A 19,498-nucleotide genomic window follows, 5' to 3' on the forward strand; every position below is an offset into this window, starting at 1 on the left:
CTCTGAATGGGTTCCAGAATCAAAAGAGATAACAATTATTAACTTTTTGGAAGTCTACTTCATCAAAAGAACATATTTATTAATCTTAACCTAGCATTTACTTTAAATGATTCAACGATACAATAGGAACTTTACTCAAATGGGCGCAACAAGCATTTGCAATATTAGAGTACAGAGGCTTGAAAATTAGTTTCGTCTCACACTGCTTATTATGATGACATGCAACACAGAAGGATATGAAATTCATTCAGAATAAATTTTGTTTGTTTGGTAAGAAGTGTCTGGCTGATTAAGGTCTTCTTGTGAACTCTAGTCTTATAAGTGATAAATCACAGATAATAACTAATTTCAATTTTTTAAATGTGCTTTAGTAGATGACTAGTTATTTTCAGTTGTCTTGTTGAAAATATTAACAAAACCCCAAAAAGCCTTGCATACTTCAGAATCAATAGCACCAAACCTAAAAGAATTTCCGGTGTTTTTCTAAGTGGTGGAAAGCTGACCAGATATTAGTAACATCAATCATCTTCATAGATTTGTCTGCCAAGCAATATCTTCAATAAGATCTACTTAAGACATCTTTGTTTATATGTAACACATATCCCAGTTGTGTACTCAACTTTAAATAGCTGTGTTGTGATGTTTGATGTACAGTCCAACTTCGGAGCCATCATTAGTAGTACAATTACTTATACGTCCAGCTACTAGTCATGGATGCTGAGCCATATATACAGCCTCTAGCATCTGATTAAATGAAACCCTACTTTTGGAGAAAAAAAATAACAAACAGCCCTCAGATTTTCATATACTGCCTTGTAGAAATGGAATCCTGAGATGCAAATCGGCAATTATCAGACTCACTGTAGACTGCTGACCACCCTGTATGGTCCTGTAGAGGTGACATGATGTTCATTTGTCAAAAAATTGTGGTTGTGCTGGACAGAAAGCCAAAGTAACAGTTTCATTCACAAAGCAAGACAAAAAACTCTTCAACTTTGAAATGTGAAAGCCAAATCACCTACAGCACCAGGTATTTATTTCCTTCTAATGGTCAGCCACATGCAAAGTGTTTGTCATGACTCCCGGAGGTGCACCTGCTGAAGATGAAACTGTGTGTGGCATGAATAATATCACCACCATTCTCCAAGTCCATCTCCATATTACTGCGGTGGCAGGATACATCCACTTTGTTTCAAATTTACTCGCAGATAAAAATCATAAAAACTCAAATCTGAAACATGGTGGTCAGAATCTCTTTATGATTTGTATTAAAAAAATGAAACTTTTCAAATATTTGTTTAAAGCATCCTGTAAGAGAGAGAGAGAGATGTCCAGGATTTGGTGCTTTTCAGAACTTCGAAACCTGAACGGCACTATTATTTTCTCCATGTACATTATGCAGTTTGTGATTAGCTTATGTCATGCTCCCAATCAGGTGGAAGCCATACATTAAGTATCAATAAAGTCTAATGTCCCATTACCAAAAGTCAAAGTTTGTGATGAGCAATTAGCTAGGGCAGAGCGAAATGACTTTACAGTGCTTATAAGCATTTGAAAATGTTTACTGTAATCATTGTAATGAAAGACTTACTGTCTTTTGTATGTCTGACCAATACTTATAGTGTGCAGCAGCACAGTGCCTTCTATCCAATTCCAAACTAATTTCAGTAAGCTGTCTGATCTAGGATAACTAACAATGCAACCCAGTTGAAGAAAGCTGCTGCAAACTGACAGTGTGGGATTGGTATTATGAGGTTTTTTAATCTGCTTTAAGTTTATTCTATACATGAGGTCTTGGTTTAATAACTAAATTACTAAGTTAAGTAAACTTTCGAAAAACAACTGCACTACACTTTCAAATAGAAAAGTCAACAAAAAATTGCCCCAAAGTCCATACTAAATACAAAGTATATGTTTCCAATAAACAGTTCATACTACAAAAGATAATGTTCATTTATTCCTTCAATATACAGTTTATTCATATAAAACTCTCACTGACAGTCAGTAACTGTACTGCACCAATGAGCTTCTGATAAAGACAATGTGACAAAGCCAGTTAAATAGCAACGATCAAATGTACACACAGTATTCAGTGATGAGTTATGCTTCCCTAAACATTTTACAGTTTCTTACTTCTTACTGAGCCAGTGTTTCTAAGCAAAGTCTGCATAATGTGTCACACACTGTTATTACATAACATAATAAACATAATTTTCACTTTATCCAATAAAAACTCAGAAAAATCACCCAAATCAGATGTAAGCATTAATTTCCACTTTATGCTAACCCTAACACAACATTCCTAAACAAAATGCATTATTAAACTTGTTACAAAATTTCATAGCCACAAGAAAATTGTCTTATTTTTTTGGAACAGATCCCAAATCTTCAGTATTTTGATTCACACAGACTATCTACTGGCTAAAACAAACTATGGCCACCCAGTGTTGTAGCTGTTCCCTTATAACTACGTGCTTCACCTACTTGACCAATAGTCCTTTAATGAATTTATGTATAATATACAAAATGTGTTCTCTAAACTATGACAAACTTTACCCAACAATAACAGCATAGAAATGTCATACTGCTACTCACTACACAGAGGTAGCTTTGAGTGGCAGGCAGGTACATCAAAAAAGACTGCTAGATGTTATTGGTTATCAGACTAAGCCCTCCATCAGATTTAGACAAAACATAACGCACACATTCACACATGTGTAATCACATACAATAGCCCAACACCAGCTCTACATAGTGAGTGGCAATATATCATTTTACATATCGCTGTTATTCAATGCCGGATTATCCTGTAAGTGTAACAGAGTATCTTTACATGTCCAAAGGACTAAAGTAAACTTGTTACTTTCTCATATAAATGAAAGTACTTTTTAAATTGTGCCTTTCATGCAGTGTATGCCATCCACATGTACGTTATGTAAATGCCCATACATATACAATCAACTGTAATGTAAAATTCGTTCCTCACATACACTCTTCAATCACTCAATCACACATTCTGATAGCATGAAAACTGTATATTGTTAACCAAAAATATATTAAAATTGAAAAGAATGTTCCAAAAAAAATTTGCGACTTTATACCTATCACTTATTTTCAGACTATGTTTTTAAATATTTAATAAAATGGTATTTACATGCTTTTCTTCTATAATGTGTACATTATGTCATAATCAACAAGCTGTAGCCATGCCAGACTGTGTACTGCTGTGTAATGAAAGAGGCGGGGAAGAGTGGGAGTGTGGAGGGGGAGTGGGGGTGGGAAAGTGTGGAAAGCAAACCTATCACAGGGCAAAACCGAACAAAATAACTCTAAATCAAAAGAAGGAATTACTTATACCAATCACCATAATAACTTATGTTTGACAATGCAAGAATTTTGGAAGATTGTGTCAAATGAAAAGGTATTTTGGTCCAATATCAGCATTGCAGGAATAGTCCTAATAATGAATAAGGAAATTAGAATCTGTGTAAGCCACTATGAACATCATAGTGAATGCATTATTGTAGCCAAGACAGACACAAAGCCAACACCCACCATCGCTGCATAAGTTTATACGGCAATTAGCTCCGCAGGTGATGAAATTGAAAGAGTGTACGATGAGGTAAATGAAATTATTAAGATAGTTAAAGGAGATGAAAATTTAATTATGATGGGTGATTGGAATTCAATAGTATGAAGAAAAGGTAAGGAGAAAATGTAAGATAACATCAACTGGAGGAAAGGGATGAAACAGGAAGTTGCAGGCAGAATTTTGTACAGAGCATAATTTAATCATTGGTTTAAGAATCTTGAAACAAGGCTGTGCTGTCCAATAAGGTGAAGTTTGGACCTTAAAAATTTCTGAAAACAATGAAATTAAGAAACCGATTTTTCTTTCAGAGCATTGTTATTGAACTGTAGTAATAAAATTTTAAACTCATTTTGCTGTAAGAGATTTAGACTTCATCCTACCTGGGGATGAGGTTGACTGCTTATCTGTTATGTGGCAACTGTGGATTGTTTATGGCTCTAGGGCAACTTTAATTGTTCTGAAACTTTATCAATACTTTCAACTAAATCATAATAATTAACTTTTAATACTTATTTTAGAGTACATACAAAGAAAGTTTTAGGACAGAAATATCTTATTACAAATTTGCTTTATGAAATTCCACAGAAACAAAACACTGGACCATGAATTCTGTCAATAAGGGTTCCTTTGGGAATATAATATTCTCATCTAGCTTTATTAATGCTTATTTTTCCATTTAAAATTTCTGTGAGACACAGTTCTAAAATATCCAGGCCATATTTCTTCAATTAACACAATTTACATTTGTACACACACAGAATTTTCACACCGACATCTCTCAAAATCTCAACTGTATGACCTATGTGACAAATTCACAAGTTAACATACTGACACTTACGTACAACAAAAATTTGCTCACTCCGCCATTACAGGCCATTGTTGCTGTAGCCACTGTGCCACATTGTTGCTGCATACATAAGGTCACACTACTGCCACATTCATGAACGTGTGTACATAAAGAAACTGAGACAAGCCAGTCTGCTTCAGCTGATATCACCAATAATTTGCAAAGATGTATTTGTGTGTCTATAGACAGGTATGTATAATACATTAATTTTTTTATTCTTCTAGTTGTCATCATGAAAGGTCAACACATGACATACATAAGACCTTGATGCAGAGTTGTTTTATTCCGGTCACACTAATTAAAGTTTTAGGGAAAAAAAACAGACCTGAGAACGATTAGTATTCAGACAGAGGTTTTCCATTGCCACGAATTAAGAACTTTCAAACCATCAATACAATAAGTAAATTAAGGGAATTTTTAGCACCAATGTATAGTTATGTAACTTGAGTATTTTTTGAAACTTTTGGCCACTTTCACCATGTGATGAAGCAGGTTGGCTCTCATCACTCTGAGTACACTAAAATATTAAGGTCCACAAACATTTCAAAATTCATGTGTTAAAGTTCCTGCAATGAGCACTCATTATCAAAATTGTAGAAACAACCTCCTCCCCCCAATACACACACAAAACTTTATTATTCAAATCAACACAAAACTTTATTATTCAAATCATTCAGTTTCACAACTAAAACTTTCGCCCATTAAGGCTTTCGTCAACAGTTGACAACACACACACACACACACACACACACACACACACACACACGAAGTTGTGTGTGTGTGTGTGTGTGTGTGTGTTTTCTACTGTTGACGAACACCTTAAGACCTATCTGCTGCTCAACATCTCCGCCATACGATGAGTAGCAACTTTCCTTTTCATAATACTGTTACATTCCATCCTGGATTTTCCATTGTTTGATTTAAATCATTCAGTTTGTTGTTTTGATGGAATGAGCTAATTAGTTTCACCAGAAATTATCCCAATCAAAAGTTATTGTAATTATAAAATTTCATACATCTAGCCATAGGGAAAATCTTATGCACTAATAGGTAGATTTGATAGAAAAATCACTTTCAAATTAATTGCCATTTTCCTGTTTTCTATAATTTATTTACGTTAGCTCAAACTTAATTTGTTTGAAAGGCAATAATAATTAAATATTTCACCTGATCCAAATTTTCAGGGCCAATTGTAGCCAAACCCCTGTGAATTTTCAGGAAATGTTGATATATTGTTGATCATCTGATTTTTCTGAATCTACCTGGATTTTAACATAGAAGATGGATTTCATGGCCATAAACCCAGGATTCCCACTGCATACACTTAAAATAGTACTGCATATTTTAATAGATGCTGCACATGATAAATAATATAAAAATAACAGAAGATCAATACCCAATAAAAGATTAGCTTTACAACCTATAGAATTTATAAACTATTATTAATTAACCAATATTGTACACTATTCCGGAGCAAGTCTTTATAAGGGCAACTCTCCTGCCATTTCAGTCAGTCTGTTCTTAGCCTTTGTTTGATTCAGCTTCAGCGTTCATCAGTCTAGTTTCAGTATTAGCTTGGCATCAATTACATATATACAGCCCAGCCCCAGGGCCTGTTTGTGCTTTTTCTACATTTGCTTTAATAAGGCTGAGTAAGCATATGTCATAGACATGAGCAACATCTGTTAAAATGAGCAGTTTTGGTTCAGCTGCAAAACATTGATGGTTATAAGAATTGTTTTGTGATATATTAACTTAATTAAAGAGTGAAGCAACCTCAGAGCACTTCACTTCATAAGTACTATGTTCAAGTCTGTTTTCGAAAGGTGCAGTGACTGCTGAGGTCCATGTGTGTGTTTACCAGCTTCCTGTGTGCAAATATTATTAGATTGTATGAGACCTGCACTGGTAGGATCACAGTGAAACAATTAAAGACTGGTGAATCATCATTTTGAACTCCCAAAGGAAATTTTTGGTTCTTCATTTTAGATGTAGATCCTAGATCATCTAATTTCAGGTGGAGGAGATTTTTGGCTCTTCATTTTAGGTGTAGATCCTAGATCATCTAATTTCAGGTGGTGAATCAGTGAAAATGCGTGGCTACCAAAGACTTGTAGAGCAAAAGACAGGTCTAATAAAGTGACAGACAATGGAATATTTCAGACTGATTGTATAATGGTGAGACAGAGTCTGAAACCAGATTTTAAACAGTAAGACATTTCCAGGGGCAAAAGGGAACACCAAACATAATTTAATGGTTACAAAATGCTGATTAAAACCAAAAATTTGTAAAAAGGCAGGAATTTAAGGAGCCTGGACCTCGATAAATTGAAAGTACCAGAGAATGCTCAAGTGTTTCAGAGGGAGCACCAGCCAATGGTGGAATGAGACAAGAGAAAGGAATACAGCAGAAGGTAAAGGCATAGTTTTTGAAAGATGAAGTAGATAATACAGCAAAGGATCATACTAGTAAAAATGCAGGCCTGAATGGGAACCCCTGGATAACAAAAGGACACTGAATTTAACTAATGAAAGGAGAAAATATAAAAATGTAGCAAATGAAGCAGATGAAAGAAATACAAATTTCTAAGAATGAGATTTGACAGGAAGTGCAAACTGACTACGCAGGAATGGCTAGAGGGCAAATGCACGGCTGTAGAAGCATGCATAACTAGGGGAGATATAGACACCGCCTCCGGGAAAATTAAAGAGCAATTTTGGATAAAAGACAAGTAACAGTGTGAATATCTAGAGCTCATATGGCAAACTTGTACTAAGTAAAGAAGAGAAAGAAACGGGGAAATATGTGAAGATGAGATGGGAGATATGACACAGCAAGAAGAATTTGACCCAACACTGACCCTCACAGAATTATTAAGATCACTGAGAGAGTGCGTCATGCCAAAATTATTCAATCTGGTGCGCAAGAAATATGGCACAAGCAAAGTACCTTCTGATTATAGAAAGAGTGTAATAATGCCAACTCCAAAGAAAGCAGGTATTGACAGGTGTGGATATTACTGGACCATCACTTTAGTAAGCCAAGGTTGCAAAATACCGACATAAATTATTTATGTGAAAATGAAAAAAACTGTTCAAGGCCAACCTCAGGGAAGAATGTCTGGGTTCCAGAGAAATGTCAGAACACTTGGGGCTAGACTGATCCTATGACTTGATGAAAGGCAAACCTATGTTCATAGCATTTGTAGATTTAGAGGGAGCCTTAAACAATGTTGACTGGCCGGCACTCTTCAAAATTCTTTAGTTAGTAGGGATAAAATACAGGTAGTAAAACGTTATTCACAGCTCATACAGAATCCAGACTGCCATTCTATGAATTGAAGGACATGAAAGGGAAACTACACTGTGAGGGAGATGAGACAGGGTTGTAGCCTATCCCTAATGTTGTTCAATCTGTACACTGCGCAAGGAGTAGATGAAATGAAGGAGATATTTGGAAAGGGAATTAAAGTTCAAGGAGAACAAATTAAAACTCTGAGATTTGCTGGTGACACTTTCACTCTGTCAGAGACAACAAAGGATTAGGAAAGAGTTCAGTGGACTAGATAGTACCTTGAAAAGGAATTATAACAAGGATATCAACAACAAAAAAAAGATGTGTAATCAAATTTATTTTGGGTATGTTGAGGTAACCAGATTACAAAACGAGAAATTAAAGTAGTAGATGTAACTCTAGGTAAGAATAGCAACAATGTAGAAAAAGATGGCATTCTGGCCCGAGCTGCTGGGGTTGGCGGTCATGTGTACGTGAGGTGTGCTTCCTTGTGTGAACGAATGGTATGTTTTTCTCTTTCTCTGTTGAAGGCTGTAGCCGAAACCTTATGTGGAAGTGTGTTTTGATTATGCCTGTCTGCGACTTAATATGTCATCTTTAAGGTAAGAAGCAATATACCTTTTCCTACATTGTTAAAGCAGTAGATATGTTTTACTATTTGCACAGTACAAAACTGATGATGGCCAAAGCAGGGGAGTATAAAATGCAGAATGGCGATAGAAAGAAAAGCATTTCTGAAGAAAAGGAATCTGTTAGCAGCTAATATCAGCTTAACAATATAATGAAAATGATAGCTGCTACTCACCAGTCTGGCTCTAGCTGCCAGCGACTGTGGTCATTTTTGTGCGAGTTGCATTGGAGTGTTTGCGTGTTGTCTACTTGTGACAAAGGCCTTGTTGACCAAAAGCTATCTTTCCAACAGTCTTTTTGTTGTGCCTTTCTGCGACTCAGCATCTTCACTATGTGGCGAGCAGCAACATCTTTTTCCATTATATTGTTACATTCCAGCCTGTATTTTCCACTGTCTAATACTAACTTAAGTGTATGCAAATCTCTTCTGAAGGTATTATGTCTGGAATGTAGCCTTGTATGGAAGTTAAAGGTGGATGATAAGCTGTTCAGACAAGAATAGAATAGAAGCTTTTAAAATGCTGTGCTACAGGAGAATGTTCGATTTTAGATGTTAGATCAAATAACAAATCAAGCTGAGGAAAAACAAATTGATGGCACAACTGGCCTAAAAGAAGGGACTGATTGATAGGACATATCCTGATGCATCAAGGAATTGTCTGTTTGGTAATAGAAGGAGAATTACTACTACTACTACTACTACTACTACTACTACTACACTGAGGCAGTGTACTTTGTATTTCTAATCTTCTTTCTTCAAGCCTGTTCAATTTCCTCATCACGATTAACAGACACGAGGCAGTGTACTTTGTATTTCTAATCTTCTTTCTTCGAGCCTGTTCAATTTCCTCATCACAATTAACAGACGCAATCTTTTCAGGTTCTGTTAGAAATAAATAGAAAATTTGGTCACAAATCATAACAACACTAATTATAAACTAGGCTATCTGTTCCACCAAATGAAACCAGGTGACCACTTGTCTCTTGGAGTGCAAGAGGAGTATTACAAGTCACACTAAGTCAAATTATCAGATCAGCTGAAGCCTTCACTAACAAACAACAAAACTGTCACTTTTCTATCCAACCAAGGTCTCAGTCTACACTACAGATCAGTGTTTTACAACAACTAAATCTTTCACATTCGCATTCACTGGCTTTGCCAACTCACAACCAAACTGACCGCTTTCAAACTAAGTTATGACTCAGGCTGTACTGCAATTCAGTCTACTGACACATCCTACATTCCGAAAACTGTAGGCAACAATAAAAATATTGCCAGTGTTCTGTTCTCTTCCTACTTGCACACATATGATGCCACATGGCACAACATTATTATGCCACACAATAAAGTTCACATCTGTATTCGTAGTTTGTTTCCAAATTATCTCTTATTAGTGACATCTGACAGAGTTCCAATTTGGAGCAAATGAGAACATGACATATTCTTAAGATTTTGTTTACATAATGTGTTTACCTACATTCAATAATAGAAATGTTTCTGGCATGTTGAAAATTCGGTAACCTCATCAGGAAATGCAATTTCATAAACTGTCTACATATCATCTCAAAAATGTTGTTACCACAAATAAAACTAAAATGAAATGTTGTGCAACTCTTCCATAATACACTGATTCCACTTTCATCTCTGTTACATGTGTTGAATAGCTTATGGGTTTGGGTGGGTTGGTTGATTGTCTACTTGGTTGGGGGTCAAGGAACTGAACAACAGAAAGGTAATCAGTCCCTTGATAAAGAAATAGTTTATCTGGAGTTAATTATGGCTGTAAAAAAAATTATCAAATTATGAAAGTGTGTAGGAGTGGTAAAACTGAGGTAGTGGGAAATAATTTAAGGAGAAATAAAAGTAGGTAGGTCAGAGCAGACGAGGAGTCTGATAACGCTTGTCTGCAGTGAGGCAAACCCCAATTAGGGCAAAGACAGTTTTTGATGAATAATCAAAACGTCCTCAGTCTTGGGTTTGAATCCTGCCACTGCTTAAATGTTGACTAATAACAGCATTGGCGGCCAAAGACTTCCAGCATAAGAAGTCACCCTCATTCTGTGAACGGTCTTGTCAAAGAGGGTAGGACTGAGTGAGGTGGCACAGTGGTTGCACACTGGACTCGTTTTCAGGAGGATGACGGTTCAAACCCATGTCCAGCCAACCTGATTTAGGTTTTCTGCGATTTCCCTAAATCGGTTCCGCCAAATGCTGGGATGGTTTCTTTGAAAGGACACGGCCATCTTCCTTCCCTAATTCGACGGGACTGATGACCTTGTTGTTTGGTCCTCCCCCCCCCCCCCCCCCCTCAAATTAACCCACCAACCAACCAAAAGGGCGGAGGAGCAGACAGAGGTTCAGGGCACTCTTGTCCTAGGGGTGGAAAACTGCCCCTAAATGTGGAAGAAATGGCAATGATCAATGGCATGAGGATGCAGAAAGCAATGGAAACCACTGCATTAAAGACATGTAAAATGTATCCACAGGACATGAGGCGTATAACTGAAAAAGTGTCATGATTATTCCAGAATCTTTTGCCAATGGAGAGATAGTCTCCCATTCGAATCTCCGGGAGGGGACTGCCAAGGGGGAGGTGACCATGAGAATAAGACTCAATGATCAATGAAAGGATCATGTTCTACGAGTCGGGGCATGAAGTGTCACAAACTTGAACAAGGTAGGGAAACTAGGAAATCTGAAAATGGAAATGCAAAGGCTCAGGCTAGATATAGTAGGGATTAGTGAAGTGAAATGGAAAGAAGACAAGGATTTCTAGTCAGACGAGTACAGGGTAATATCACAGAGGCAGAAAATGGTATAATGGGAGTAAGTTTTGTTATGAAGGTAGGGCAAAGAGTGTGTCACTGTGAACAGTTCAGTGATAGGATTGTTCTTATCAGAATAAACAGCAAACCAATACAACATCGCAAACTGGGACTGGAATGCAGTTTTAGGGGAAGGAGCAGAAGAAGAGGTTACAGGTGAATATGGGCTAAGGGCAAGGAATGAAAGAGGGCACAGACAGACAGAGATCAGTAATAAATTTCAGCTAGTAATAGCAAATGCTCTGTTCAAGAATCACAAGAGGAGGTGGTAAACTTGGAAAATGCCAGACGATACGAGAAGATTTCAGTTAGATTACATCATGGTCAGACAGAGATACTGAAATCACAAACTGGATTGTAAAGTGTACCAAGGAGCATATATAGATTCAGATCACAATCTAGTAGTGATGAAGAGTAGGCTGAAGTTCAAGAGGCTAGTCAGGAAGAATCAATACACAAATAAGTGGATACAGAAGTACTAAGGAATGACAAGATAAACAGCAATAAGGAATAGTTCAGTCGGCTGTACAGTTGAAGAGGTCATCAAATAAGGTGGAAAGAAAAACATAGGTAAAAAAGGAAACTGCGAAGAAACCATGGGTAACAGAAGAAATCTTTCAGTTAATTGATGAAATGAGGGAGTACAAAAATGTTCCGGGAAACTCAGGAATACAGAAACAAGTCTCTAAGGAATGAAATAATCAGGAAGTGGAGGGAAGCTAAGATGAAATGGCTGCATAAAAAATGTGAAGGAATCGAATAATAAATTATTGTTGGAAGGACTGAGTCCGCGTACAGGAAAGTCAAAACAACCTTCGGTGAAACTAAAAGCAAAGGTGGTAAAATTAAAAGTGCAATGGGGATTCCATTGTTAAACACAGAAGAGAGAGCAGACAGGTGGAAAGAATACACTGAAAGCGCCACTATGAGGGGGAAGATTTGTCTGATGTGATACAAGAAGTAACAGGAGTCAATTTATAAGAGGTATGGGATCCAGTATTAGAATCAGAATTTAAAAGAGCTTTGCAGGACTTAAGATCAAAAAAGGCAGAAGGGATAGATAACCCTCAATAAGAAGTCTAAAATGAATGGGGGAAGTAGCAACAAAACAACTAGTTAGGCTGGTGTGTAGAATGTATGAGTCCGGCGACATACCATCAGACTTCCAGAAAAATATCACCCATACGATTCTGAAGACTGCAAGAGCTGATGAGTGCCAGAATTATTGCACAATCAGCTTAGCAGCTCTAGCATCCAAGTCATTGACAAGGGTAGAATGGAAGAAGGGAAAAGAAAATTGAGGATGTGTTAGATGATAACCTGTTTGGCTTCAGAAAAGGTAAAGGCACCCAAGAAGCAATTCTGATGCTGCAGTTGATAATGGAAGTGAGACTAAAAAAAATCAATACACATTCATAGGACTTGTTGAGCTGCAAAAAGTGTTTGACAATGTAAAATGGTGCAAGATGTTTGAAATTCTGAGAAAAATAGGGCTAAGTTATAGGGAGATACGCATAATTTAAAAAGGGTGTAAGACAGGGATATAGTCTTTCGCCCTACTGTTCAATCTGTACATAGAAGAAACAATGATGGAAATAAAAGAAAGGTTCACAAGTGGAATTAAAATTCAAGGTGAAGGGTTTCAATGATACAATTTGCTGATGACATTCTTATCCTGAGTGAAAGTGAAGAAGTATTACATGATCTGCTGAATGGAATGAACAGTCTAATGACTACAGAATATGGATTAAGAGTAAATCAAAGAAAGACAAAAGTAATGAGAAGTAGCAGAAATGAGAACAACCAGAAACTTAACATCAGGATTGCTGATTACGAAGTATATGATATTAAGGGATTCTGCTACCTAGGCAGCAAAATAACCAATGAGGGACAGAGCAAGGAGGACATCAAAAGCAGACTAGCACTGGCAAAAAGGCCATTCTTGGTCAAGAGTAGTTTACTAGTATCAAATATGGCCCTTAATTTGAGGAAGAAATTTCTGAGAATGACGTTTGGAGCACAGCACTGTATGGTAGTGAAACATGGACTGTAAGAAAAGCAGAACAGAAGAGAATCGAAGCATTTGAGATGTGTTGCTACAGATGAATGTTGAATAGGTGGACTGATAAGGTAAGAAATGAGATGGTTCTGCACAGAATCAGAGAGGAAAGAAATATGTTGAAAACACTGAAAAGGAGATGGGAAAGGATGATAGGGCATCTGTTAAGATATCAGGGAATGACTTCCATGGTGCTAAAGAGAACTTTAGAGGGCAAAAACTGTAGAGGAAGTTAGAGATTGGAACACATCCAGAAAATAATGAACAAAGACCTTGAAATAGATCAGTCCTAGCCTATAGTTTGGGGGTGAGGGAGGCACGAAAATGGGAAGCATGTTATAAAGAGGGCTACAAGGCACATTCCAAATGGTAATCGCATCTGACAGCAGGTGTGAGGATGTCAATGCTTCGTGTATGCAAAGTTGGATGATTATAAGAAATTGTCAGATAGTGGCTGCTAGAGTGAGCAAGAATTTGTACTGTTGGAACTGATGAAGGAAGATTCCTGTTTCGGTGTGGAGACTGTTGTAATGACACATTCCGCCGCAGAGACGTACAATACCTTAAAGGCTGTGCTAAAGATTAAATTGAGAGGGATGTAGAATATAATCTCTGTAATGTACATATTGGATTCTCTTTTGTTTCATACTCCAAGAAGAAGTTAAGAGACACTTTCGATTGTTACCTTGGAGAGGATGGACGTAATTTTTGGTGTGTGCGGAAAGGCAGCCATATTGTTAGAGTTTATGGTTTTGTGCGATGAGTAGAGCAAGTCTTATTGTGTTGTGAATAAAAAATAGTGAGAAGTATCTAAGTTTTACGAGAATTATTTAAAACGGCGTAGCGTTGTATTCCTTGGTTTCCTCTGTCTTTGTGAAGTGAATCAATGCCGATTCAGGAAGATACACACAGTCAACAAAGAGAAGAACATCGATGGCGACTAATGAATTATATATTGTGGCAGAAGAACTAATTCTACGTCTAAGTTGATAACTCAGGGTGTATATGTGGACAAGGAAATAAAACTCCCGGATTTTTCTCGGATTTCCCGGTTGAAAATACACTTTGTCGCATGAAAATACAATTTTTCCATGTTAAATGACAGTATACTTTTCCTCAGCACTGTACAACTTATCAATTCTTAGAATTTGCCAGTACTTTAAAAAACGAAACCCAAGGGGGAAAAACACACGTTTTGGAAAGATCTTTGATGTGCAGCAACATGTACGCTGCATTTCTTCGTTTTACGGAAGTATAAATTCGAATTCCACCAAACACTGCATGTTACTTCATGAAGTAATGAAATCGAGATTGCAATGAGCTTTTGTAAGCCAGTCATATCTCACGTCACGTGACCTCGGCAGCTGATGACAGCACAGGACACATAGTGTAGTCAACCAATAGCAAGATCACTCTTCAGTAGTGCGAACACACAAAAAGAAAAGTTAATGGTTTAAATTAATATACATAATTTTGCTAGAAGAAAAACGAAGCTTTCACAAATAATATTGGTCTCTAAGATTAATAAGCTGCAGGAAAAGCTAAGCTTCCACATAACATACTGATCATCTTGCGTGTGTTACACTTTAAGATACATCATACAAATGTGCCAGTAAAATTTTTAATAACGACGTAAATGTCTGATCTTCTAAGCTCAAAATTCTTCTAGATGGTCGTCCTCAAAGAGTTGATTTTTAAATGAGAGTCAAACGCTCTGTGGTTTAAGAAATACATCGTACATTCTCGCATATAGTTCATCTTGCGTAAAAGGAAATTAACTTTGAAAGTAACACTTTTCAAACCACCATTCGCAATATTTTCCCGTGACCTGTTAGAAATTGGTTCGTTTCAGCAGTTGCCAGAGAGCGCCAGATAACAGGCGTCCCTGCGCCTGCGCAGCTTCGATGACACAGGAAGCCCACATGTTAGTAGGTGTAAAATATTAAAAGATCTTGCATTATGTCATAAAAGAAACAAGACATCAAAGGATACTTCAGGAGCATCGGAATTTCGTGAACTATACTAAAATGCATAATTCGGCTTAAAGCACACAATCATATGTCCAGATTCGGATGTAAATTTTCTTGAGTACCAGTACTGTATTATCTCATGTTTGATCCTTTATTATGGCATAATGCCATACGAGCTAGAAGATGGAAAATGTTCACTTGAAATGTAGCGAACAGTTGAAACTAGCCAACAGTGTAAAATTAAACACTTCATTTCAAATAAATTGACTGCCTCAGCGCAAAATATTAATAAAAGCCAAATCTATTTAGCAAACCGACAAAAATAACTTCATTGTTATGCAATATGATTAATGCTTGACTGTCAGAAAGGTGGACATAAAACCTGAAACTAACAACATATTTTAGCCTTCCGTAATTATGTGAACGTATTTTAATTCATTTGGTAGCTCCTGGCCACAGAAAACCGTTTTGTTTTCATTTAATGTGAGAGCAATAAAGGAAGAGGAAACAACAAAATCACTAAACATAAACACAGGTCACATGGAGACTACCCACCTCCCCACTACAACTCAGACTGCTCTGTGCATCAGCCCTGGATCTACAATATTTCCGAACCGAAGCAATTTAGATAGTGGCACCCAGCCACACATTTATAGCCAGAAGCAGGAGAAGGTACTACTCATAGGCAATTCAACTGCGCATGCGCAAGAGCCCGCCTGCAACTGCTCAAATGAATCAAATGCAAACAGCTGTCATGTCACGCTCATCGGAAGCAATTTGTTGTTAGGAACTACTGCATATTCTTCCTAAAGCCTTTGAGACACTTTGGTTGGCAGACGCTTGTATGTACACTGTGTTTTGTTGTTGTCTATGCCGCATTTCCTTTGCAACTTAATTTTTTTTTTTTTTTTGCTGCAGCATTATTCTGCAGAAGCGGAATACAGTAATATCCTTCGTTAGAGTATTGCTTCTTATCAGTCAAAATCACAAAAATTTAATCTGGTAACTAAAACAAGAAAAAGTTCCCGGAAATCTAAAAAAAATCACGGATTTTTCCCGGTTTTGTCCCGGACGAAAAAATTCCCGGGTTTTTCCCGGATGTCCCGGGTCATATACAACCTGGAACTCTGATTAAATGAACAGTGACATAGAATTCAAAAATGTAATTAATCGGAATGGTAAATTATATTACAGGCAAATTTCACACAGCACTGAAATTTTCCGCATTCAAGCCGGTCAATACAGTCCGTAAAAAAAAGCCTTTCAAAATTTCGAAGGTTACAGTTCCATATCCATAATTTTTCAAATATAAAGTTAATTTTTTTTATTTATTTCGCCACACTGTCTACTGGACAAGTCTAGAAGGCACCAGCAACCAGTGTTACTCCACGATGACGGACTGGATCCAACCATTTCAAAACTAAAGGTGCCACTGAGCCATAAACCTGGCACCCAATCGGAACAAGATAAAGGCCCATAAAATATTAGAGTAACAGGCACCTAAAGATATATGGTCAGGGAAAGAGGAAGCATTGAGCTTTTGCATGTAGCTGGTCTTAAGCTTTTGAATATGGGGCAACTATATCAGATTTTTATTAAAGAGGAGTTGCAAAAATCGGTATTATGCAACAATGACCAAGCTCTGGGCACCCAAGCAGGGTTCTGAGTCAGGATGGAGTATCATATGATTACAAAAATGCATGAATCACATATTCACAGAAAAGAACTGGAAGCCATGGGAAAGGGTCCAAGTGGAGGTCCTACAGATGGAACTTTGTGGATGGTGCTCAGCCAAGGCTACAGATTTAAAGCTATTCCACATGCAAAAGTCATTGACATACAGCGCAGGGGCGACCAATTATCTGACGGTGATTATTAGCCCACTGATGGCGATGTAAAAGTGTGTGGCACTCAGAAAGAGAGACCTGCATGATACCACTGTCTCAGACTCATAGGGGAAGTTGAATTATGTACCAACTATAATCCAAAACAAGAAATGGGATAAAAACTGACAAATACAAATTGGTATTAAGCCACAAAAGCACCAGTCATGAAACCAAAAATAAAATGTGAAGGTGCCGAGCAGTGATGTGTGCCTTATGTAGATAAGAGACTGCAGTAAGGGTTTTTAAGTTTAGAAAACCCCTGTTGGACTGCTGTTTGACACCTAAACACATGGTCAGATGCGATTCATCCCTCTCGAAAGCCACACTGGTTGGGGGACAGAAGGCCATGTGATATGATAACAGAACATAATTGTCGAGTTACCATCCTTTCAAGACGTTTTCAGAGTGATTTGGTGAGGCTAATCAGACAATAGCTGTTGACAGAAGTTGGGTTTCGTCTGTTCTATGGATTGCGACGATGATACTATTCACCACTGCAAAGGGAAAACTCCTTCTAACCAATACACACAGAAGATGACGTCTTTCAGTGGCATTCAGACGCGACTTGAATTCAAAGAAATAGTATTGACAGCAACTGAGATTTATACCAAATAAATTAACAAACGGATGAGCTTATCCACCTCGGTACACTAAACAGGTCAGAAAACTGTTTCAGAAACAACGAAAAAAAGCATGCCAAATTTAAACGAAAGCAAAATCCCCAAGATTGGCCCATTCTTTACAGAAGCTCGAAATTCAGCACAGGGTTCAATGTGAGATGCTTATAATAGTTTCCACAAACTTTGCTTTAAAACCTGTCAGAAAATCTAAAGAGATTCTGGTTGTAAGTAAAGTATACTAACAGCAAGACACAATCAATGCCTTCTGTACACAACATCAACGAAATAAAAATACTATTGATGTCAGTGCTGCTAAAGCAGAGTTCCAAAACACAACCTTCTGAAATTTTTTCAACAATGAAGATGAAGTAAACACTCCAGAATTCAAATCACAAACAGCTGCCAATGTAACTTAGAAGTAGATAACCTCAGTGTAGTGAAGCAACTTAAATCACTTAATAAAAGCAAGTCTGCTGGTCCAGACTGTATACCAATTAGCTTCCTTTCAGAGTATGCTGATGCAATAGTCTAATACTTAACAAACATATACAATCACTCACTTGAGAAAAGATCCCAAGCCAAAGACTGGGAAGTTGCACAGGTCGTACCAACATTCAAAAAGGCATTCAGATTAATCCTTTAAATTACAGACCCATATCATTAACATCCATATGCAGCAGTATTTTGGGACGTATAATGTGTTAGAACATTATGAATTACCTCGTATTGACACACACTTAACACGGATTGAGCAAGCACCGTTGTTGTGAAAACAACTAGCTCGAAGTGCTACTGACAAGGGATTCCAAATTGCTTTTGTATCTTTAGGATCCCAGAAGGGTTTCTACACTGCACCACACAACCAGCTTGTAATCAAACTGCCTGCTTATGAAATACTGTCTGAGTTATACGACTGTATTCATGATTTCCTGTAAGAGAGGTCACAGTTTGTAGTAACTGACGAAAAGTTATGGAGTGAAACAGAAGTGATTTCTGGCATTCCCCAAGCCCTCTACTGTTCCTTATCTGTATAAACAAATTAGGAGACAATCTGAGCAGCTGTGTAAGGTTGTTTGCAGATGCTGCTGCTGTTTATTGTCTGGTAAAGTCATCAGAAGATCTAAACAAATTGCATAACAATTTAGAAAATATGTGGTGTGAAAATTGGCAATTGACCTTAAATAACGAAAAAAGTGAGGTCAACCACATGAGTACTAAAAGGAATCTGTTCAACTTCGGTTACAGCATAAATCAGTCAAATCAAAATGTCGTAAAGTCAACTAAATACCTAGGAATTACAATTATGAACAACTTAAATAGGAAAGAAGACACAGAAAGTATTGTGGAAAAGACAAACCAAAATCTGTGGTTTAATGGCAGCACACTTAGAAGATCCAACAGATCTATTAGACCGTCTACACTATTCTTATCCGTCCTCTTTTGGAGTACTGCTGTGCAGAGTGGGATCCTTACCTGACAGGGTTCACAGAATACTTCGAGAAAGTTCAAAGAAGGGCAGCATGTTATGTATTATCAAGAGAGAGGAGAGAGACTGTACAAACATGATACAGGATTTGGGATGGACAACATCAAAACAAAGGTGTTTATCGTTGTTGCAGGATGTTCTCATGAAATTTTAATCACCAATTTTCTCCTCTGAATGCAAAAATATTTTGTGGATGCCAATGAACATAGGGAGAAATGAACATTATAATAACATAAGGGAAATCTGAGTTTGCATGGAAAGACATAGGTGTTCATTTTTTCCGCACA

At 37.2% G+C, this 19,498-nt stretch overlaps 1 protein-coding gene across 1 annotated transcript in view; it reads right to left on the reverse strand.

Annotated features, from left to right (window-relative positions):
* Positions 1-19,498, reverse strand: part of LOC126321317 (HCLS1-associated protein X-1) — a 74,794-nt gene that overhangs the window by 14,180 nt on the left and 41,116 nt on the right. The gene's annotated exons all lie outside the window — the stretch shown is intronic.

This window comes from Schistocerca gregaria, chromosome 2 (genome assembly GCF_023897955.1).
Source record: "Schistocerca gregaria isolate iqSchGreg1 chromosome 2, iqSchGreg1.2, whole genome shotgun sequence".
Taxonomy (NCBI): Eukaryota; Metazoa; Arthropoda; class Insecta; order Orthoptera; family Acrididae; genus Schistocerca; species Schistocerca gregaria.